General features: G+C 32.6%; 1 long non-coding RNA gene across 1 annotated transcript; it reads left to right on the forward strand.

Annotated features, from left to right (window-relative positions):
• Positions 1-4535: 4535 nt before the first annotated feature.
• On the forward strand, positions 4536-7747 carry LOC127714256 (uncharacterized). Its single transcript, XR_007987663.1, has 2 exons — positions 4536-4637; positions 7251-7747. It is a non-coding gene; the product is annotated as an uncharacterized LOC127714256 (long non-coding RNA).
• Positions 7748-8489: the final 742 nt, after the last annotated feature.

The following is an 8489-nucleotide window of genomic DNA, read 5'->3' on the forward strand; positions in this document are numbered from 1 at the left end:
TTGTACATAAATTGTCATCCTGCCTTTTTTTTTACTCAAAACTCCTGTCCTGCCTTTTTTTTATATTTCATCCTAGCCCCCATAAAAATCAAATGGTAGCTCCCTTACAATAAGTATATTTCGTCGTGGTGATAATTACTATTTGTTTGATTTACATGCTCGAGATAATCAAGGTTTCCCATTTTAAGATGGTGCTGCTATTTTGCTAACATTTTCAAATCTGAATGAGCTGATACTATATGTATAATCATCAATATACAATGGTGCTGAGTTTAATCTATCGGCTGTATTTGTATAGATATTTGTAATATGTGATATTGTCAGATGGAACTGACTATGTAAAGGCTCTAGTTTATGACTTGGATGCGTTAACAATGATGGTGGTTGATAAGGAAATCCAGATCCAGGATGTTATTCCAAAACGGAACAGGTATTTTACGTATATATATTAGAATTCATCCTCCTGAACATATAGTACCCATATATAATAACCATACACCTAATTGCTTTATGGAATTCTGTCCCAGCTGACCTGAGAATCTGTCTCGCTTCAACCATTGACATCATACAACAATCACTTTTCCATTGTGGCGTCAGATATTTTGTATTATGACGTCAAAATTTTACGTGAACCTTATCGCTATTTAGTCCAATCCGGAAAAAACAGTCATTTAGACAACTTCCTGTTTGGGTCAACATTCCGATCAACAAAGGTCATCAATAACGAGCTGAGGGATGGAAAAATTTAGAAAGCGATCAATAAGAAACTTTGATAGATTATGATCCACTTTTTCGAATCTCAAATTATAGTCAAAAAGATATTTTGTTTGAAATATTTACGATGTTTTTTACAGGTCTCATTAAAAAGTATCAAGCATGGTGCATTGTTTGAACAGGGCCCCAGATAGTTTCAACTGGATGAAAAAGTTGTGTAATTTTAGAACTTATCATGAATGGAAAAAATAGCAATTAGGCGTATGGCAGACAAATAGCAATAAGTAGGATTCAAATAAAATTGAGAATGGAAATGGGGAATGTGTCAAAAAGACAACAACCCGACCATAGAACAGAGCACTCTTTAATAAATCAACTCTAATAAATTATTCGTATATATATAGATGATCACATGACATCATGAACATAGACGTCCCTTAACTAGTGCAGAAAATAAATTTTTCAAATGCATCTATTGAAAATAAATCATTGCATGCGTTTCATAAGTTCTGCTTTGGACATAACTGAATAACAATGCCGAATATAATGGAAGCATACATTAAGTTAAATTTCTTTATTTTTCACATAGCATCTGACAGCATTGAATGATACGATATGAATCAGCAGATTTATCGTTGTTTTAGAAGTTCAACGAGAAGTTATATATTTTATTTAGTTGGGTGGATAACATAACATTTGTCATTATACATATAAAAAGAAGATGTGGTATGATAGACAATGAGACAACTCTCCAAAAAAGACCAAAATGACACAGAAATAAACAACTATAGGTCACCTTACGGCCTTCAACAATGAGCAAATCCCATACCGCATAGTCAGCTATTAAAAGTCCCCGAAATAACAATGTAAAACAATTCAAACGAGAAAACCAACGGCGTAATCTATGTTTGCTCAGCATTCATCATGAAAATGATCACATTATAAATCATTTTAGGAAAGCTCTGTGTAAGCTGACTCTTCAGGTGGCAACAAGTCTATAGGCTGACTGTATATTATCTGAACAAGTTCATTTCTTGTCAACTTCATAATTATTTCAAACATTTTAATAGATGTCACACAAATTTGGTCTATTTCATTTACCTTAATATTCTTGCTTTTTCAAAGTCATGTTCATTTATTTTTCAACCGCGCCCAGAAATATGCGGTTACCTTTAATTTCAGAAACGGATTTTGGGATAGGCGACCGGGACCCCCTTTTAAAACCTACATTTAATGTTAATGCAGACATTTTACTTGTTCCACACCAAACCTTGTCAAGTTTGGGGCCCCCGGGCACCCCTTCTTTCCATAATTCATCCTACATCTACTTTTGAATTTGTTGCTTATTTGTTCTTTGGTCTATGAATATCTGTCTATATACTGACAATGAAACCACATCTTCATGGTCCCACAAAAATGTTGAAAATGTGTAAATTTCATTTTTTTCTAGCTCCTCTGATATGATAGCAGTACCTTTTTGGTCACTATTCTGTGTTGCGTCTAAATATTAATTGTAACACTTTATAGTGACTGAACAGGTAAAACAAATACTTCTCAAGAAACAGAAAAAGAAGACTACAGCACCAGACTATGTATGAATAAAAACTCAGATCGGAATAGCATGGATGATATATTTATACATCCTTGTGAATAAGCAAGGAAAGCTATTAATAATAGTGCATTTTTTAAAAGTTAATTGGGTTTTTCATTCATATTCTGTTCGAATTTTCACTCAATCTGTCAAAAAGGCAAAACTAACTTTACTGAAACTTTCAAACAATATGAGAAGTGAACCGTTTCATTCACCAAAACACTCTTGCGATTCTGCAAAAAAAATCATGCATGATTTTGTGAATGAAAGGGGAAAGAAGATCCTGACACAGCGCACCCGTGCATGTCAATTGCGAACTAACCTAATAATTTATATATCACGACCAGTTAACTAATACTGACATTATCAGAGAGTACACATCAAAGGAAAAATGCACAAATTACCGATAAATCGTTATATATGATATTATAGAATTAAATATGTTTTACTACCAAAAAATGTGTTCTCAATCTTGTCAATAGATATAACAGAATGTCATATATATCAGTACCAAAGACAACTCTCCATCCAAGTCACAATTTGTAAAAGTAAACCATTATAGGTTGAAGTACGGTCTTCAACATGAAGCCTTGATTCACACCAAACAGCAAACTATATAGTCCACATCAATCATGACAATAAACAAAAACAAATAAAACAACTATATCGCTTACTTATAATCCTGACTATATGTATTACATGAACTGGTTGCCATCAGAAATGAAAATATAAATATTCCAACTAACAAAAGCATATGCTTACACATGCAACAAAATATAAAGCACTGAATGCTAATACCAATATGAAGCTCTCATCTATAGAACTTACAAAAAAACTTGCAAGATTACAAACCACAACAAAATATTAAAAAACATAAGAAGCCAGCTGACAACATGTTCTAGAAAATTAATCGCAATTAATATTTCATTCCAAATCCATTACCACAAAACATCTTACAGTAATACTACATCTGGAAATTAGTAATAACAACACTTAATCTGTACCTTCAAAACTAATTGCTTCTTCTAAGACAAAAGCCAGATGAGATATTCATCACTTCCAGTGCTCCAGCTAGAAATAGAAAGGGACAGGGTGCCAGTGAAGGGCAGGGCACTTTTTTATGATAGGAAAAGGCACTCCTCATTTCTTTTGTCTACGTTTCTGTGTGTATCACGAGTTCACATTCTTTTTTTAACTGTATATGTTGCTAATAAAGATGCATAAGTTGTTGTTTTGATTATTTATTCTATAAAATTTGCATTAGAGAAGTCATTCATACTACATGTTCATAAAACATGGCAATACACATTCATATATCAGATCACTATTAACCAAAAGAAGCAAAATAAACTTACTATTCCCCCCCACCCTTTTCCAAAAAAAAAACCAAATAAACTAAACATCTCATAGTTTAGCATACATGTGACAGAGTTGTCTTATTTCAAAATTTTCAGCTAGAGTTTGGCCCTCAAAACGTTTTTCATTGTTTGTGTTTAGATATTATTTAGTATAGCTTCATCAAGTTGATTTGTCATGATAGTTTAACTACACACTACCCAATATTGTAGATTTACAGCTTGACAACAGTTATTTCGATATATTTCTAACTTGACAATGTATAAAACATGGATTGCTAAAAGTATGATTATCAAAAATAAATTGCAATATATGTGTTTTGGTATGTTCAAAGACGGTTAATATCCTTAAGGTAACTTCTTATATAATTTTGTATTCAACTGGTTGTTTTTTCCTATTTTTAATACTAGATAATATTTTAGAAGACTTCTATACATAAGATGTAATATTCTCATATCTGAACGGGCAACTATTGTAGTCAGAGGCGGATTTAGAGAGTTTTTTTAGGGGACCCCCCCTCTTTTTGTGGGAAAACTTTGGTTGATCATATACATGTAGTGAATCACTGCAGAATGACTGGAGCGGGCCCCCTCTTATGAAAATTTCTAGATCTGCCACTGGTAGTCCATTTTGTCAAGCAGTAATCCTCAAAAGTAAATATAAATACGTTTTTCTTATCAACTTGATTATAACCTTGCAAACTATTACATAACTGTCAAGACACAGTATGCATGTTAAAACTACTTGCATTGTCATAAAGAGTAAACATTCATATTCCGAATTTTAATGATTCATATTTTGATGATGTAAATATAAAGTCAAACGCACCCACAAACGATTATCCCCCTTCATTGAATAATACAAGTTCTGATGTAAACAATCAACATGCAGAGTCGGTCTATCAGAGTCTAATTGAGTCCAGGAAAAAACACCCAAGTAACTTCGTGGTAGCATATATGAATATAAACAGCATAAGGTATAAGTTCGATGAGATTAAAGAACTATTATATGATAAAATCGTAGATCTCCTTATAGTTGCAGAAACGACAATTGACCAATCGTTTAATGATAACTTGTTCAAAGTAGATGGCTACAAACTTCATCGACGTGATAGAAACAAACAAGGTGGTGGCATCATGTTACTGATCAATTCTGACTTTCCATCTAGTCGTAGAGCTGACAAAGAATCTGATAGTTTAGAGAACATTAGTTTAGAGGTTCACTTAAATAACATCAAATGGCTGATGATGGGTATTTATAAACCCCTATCAGTACCTGACAACAACTTTTCAGATAACTTTACAAAAACAATAGACAAATGTATAATTAACTATGATAATATTTTATTACTTGGTGATCTAAATTTTGACATGTTAAATAGTAAAAAATGTCAATCTATAAATGACATATGTGATATCTTCAACTTGTCACAATTAATATCAAAACCAACTTGTTTTATGAAAGGGTCTAAATCCTCACTTGTTGATGTTATACTCACAAACAAGGAAAATATGTGTTATAACACCCACAATTTATCTACAGGTATTAGTGATTGTCATAATCTTATATCAGTTACAATCAAGGGCAAAGTTCATGCCCCAAAACAGCAAAAAATATCATACAGAAGTTATAAAAATTTTGATATAAATAAATTTAACACAGATCAAAACCAAATAAAAATGCCACTTACAGAAAATGTCACAAATTCTGAACAGTTAAACCAGGCATACAATGAATTTGAAGATACATTCACAAATATTCTAAACAAACATGCACCGATCAAAACAAGACAACCAAGAAAACAACCATTACCGTGCATGAATAGTGAACTTAGAAAAGCGTTATATCGCAAACACATGCTGTACACACAATTTACAGAGCATAAAGATTCAAAAACATGGGAAAAATATAGAAAACAGCGAAACCTTGTTACAAAACTTAAAAAAGTATCAATGAAAAATTATTTTTTAGAACGTTGTTCAGGTGGGGCAAAAAAACAGTAACTTTTGGACAACTATAAAGCCGTTTTTCTAAAAAAAAATGGCACTCAGGGGAACAAAAAATTGTTTTATGTGAAAACAGCAAAATCATAAACAACACCAAAGATGTTTCAGAACACTTTAACACATTTTTCTCGACAGTTGCAAACAAGATTGGTAGTGACGTGATATACGACCCACCAACTCATGCCAGTATCTTGCAAATAAAAGATCAAAACTGCACTAACACAAAATTTGATTTTCAGAAAACAACAACAGAAAAAGTAGCAAAAATTATTAACAAAATTAACATTAAAAAAGCTACTGGAGTAGATGGCATACCAGCAAAAGTAGTGAAACATTGTAAACCGATAATTGTGCCACAGTTAACAACACTTATAAATCTATCTGTAGAAACTGGAGTTTTTTCCTGATAGACTCAAGCAGGCTCAAGTAACACCACTGCACAAGAAAAACAACCAACTTGACAAAGCCAATTATAGGCCTGTCAGCGTTCTACCAATTTTTTCTAAAATTTATGAAAAGGTTTTTGAAATTCAACTTGGTGATTTTTTTGAAATTATTTTTCATCCCTATCTGTGTGCTTTTAGACGTGGCCATGGGTGTCAGACCACACTGTTACGACTGCTAGAAGATCAACGTGCAGCATTAGATAAAAACCAGTATATAGCTGCTGTTTTAATGGACCTTTCAAAGGCTTTTGATTGCCTACCACATGAAATTCTGCTTGATAAATTATCAGCATATGGTGTCTCTGTTCATTCTATTTCACTACTTAAATCTTATTTGACAAACAGGAAACAACAAATTAAAATAAATAGAATTCTTAGCAGTAGGGCTGACATTCATAAAGGGGTTCCCCAGGGTTCTATCCTGGGCCCCCTACTATTCAATGTTTTTATCAATGATATATTCTTATTTATAAAAAATGGAACTTTGTATAATTATGCAGATGACAATACTTTATCTTACTGTAGTCCTGATTATGATGTTTTGATTTCTACTTTGGAATCTGAATCACTAAAACTTATTGAGTGGTTCAAAATAAATAAAATGCAGGCAAACCCCGACAAATTTCAGGTCTTAGCAGTTGGGAAAAAGACATATAACAAAAATCCATCTATACGTATCCAAAGTGCTGATCTTTCGTGTGAGTCAACTGTCAAATTACTTGGCATTGACATAGATTATCAGCTAAATTTTGATATTCATATTGGTAAAATATGCAGGAAGGCATCTCAGCAACTAAATATTTTGAAACGTTTGGGAGCTTATCTGAACAAGCTAAGTAAGCTTACTATTTTTTATACATTTATTTTGTCAAACTTCAATTTCTGCCCTTTGGCATTGCATTTTTGTACCGAGAAAAATTCAAAAAAATTAGAAAAAGTGCAAGAAAGAGCACTAAGGTTTGTGTACGAAGACCATTCAAGCTCATATCAACAGTTGCTTGAAAAGGCTAAGATGCCTTCACTGCATATTAAAAGACAAAGATCTATGGCAATTGAAACTTTTAATATAGTCAATAAATTAGCACCTGTCTGTTTACATGATTTATTAAATGTAAAAGATTGTAAATATTCTTTCAGATATAGTAATATACTGGATATACCACATGTAAAAACTACACAGTTTGGTAAGAAAAGTTTTAAATTTGCAGCTGCTACTCTGTGGAACAGCCTACCTGACCATTTCAGGACTGAAAACAGTTTTTCTCAATTTAAGAGCCTTATACAGTCTTGGAATGGTTCAAAATGTTGTTGTTCTGCTTGTAGATAAGCTTTATCATATTTTAGAAGTTGATCTAACATGTTATTATGCCTTAAATTTTTGCATGTGTGCTATATTTTATTTGTGCTTAATTTTAGTTGTGCTTAATTTTTAGTTGTGCTTCAGCTTTGGCTTTAGATATGTATTTTAAAAGTGCTTTGCATGTATTTCGATATGACTGTGCTGTTATATATCCTGTCTGCATGTTGTGTGTTTTAATGTTGTGTTTGTGTTACCTTATATTCGGTAAAAAGCTCTTAAGAGCTTATGTTTGTATTGTTATATGTGAACCGAATCAAAATAAAACTTTCGTATTCGTATTCGTATATTCCACAAAACAAAGAAAAAAGTGTTTGTATCGTTACTCTAGCTATTACAAACCATAAATATATATTATCATTTGTGACTTTAAAGCCTCCTTCCATGATAACCCTGATCCACCAATACTACAACTAAAATTAAAAACCAGGAGAAAAAAGACACTATATATTCATAGTGCTTGGAGTGCCAGATTCCATTAAAAACCTATACCCACAAACCACCGATCTCAATATAAGCAGCTAAAATACGGCAAGCTTTTTATAAAAGCTATTACTTGTTCTTTAATTTTTATTGTTTGCCCGTTATTCTCTATTCTGTTAACCCCCATCCATACCCTCTTATGTGGACTTAAACTTTCGGTAGTTTATTTTATCCTATTTCTGTCTATATGAAGTAAATACATTATTTATCACAAAACAAAAACTTACTAAATCTTTTTTTAAGAAGTCCTCACCAGTTGCGGATCCAAAAAAATGTCATAAGTAGGCACTAACTATCATGCATAAAGAGGGGGCCCACTCCAGTGATTCTCTAAATAATCAACCATTTTTTCCAAAAAACGGGCGGGCCCCATGCCCTCACCTTAATCCACCTCTACCCCCTGTTCACCTCGAGCCACACTTAAAAATATTTTGGTTTGCCGAAACCCTACCCAAAGGTAGAGACAGTGGGTAGGTAGGTAGGCATTTTCTTTTGTCGGCAAAGAGACTTTAAAGTGTCAGATGTTTTTTAGTCTT

Source organism: Mytilus californianus, unplaced genomic scaffold (assembly GCF_021869535.1).
Source record: "Mytilus californianus isolate M0D057914Y unplaced genomic scaffold, xbMytCali1.0.p SCAF_9, whole genome shotgun sequence".
Classification (NCBI taxonomy): Eukaryota; Metazoa; Mollusca; class Bivalvia; order Mytilida; family Mytilidae; genus Mytilus; species Mytilus californianus.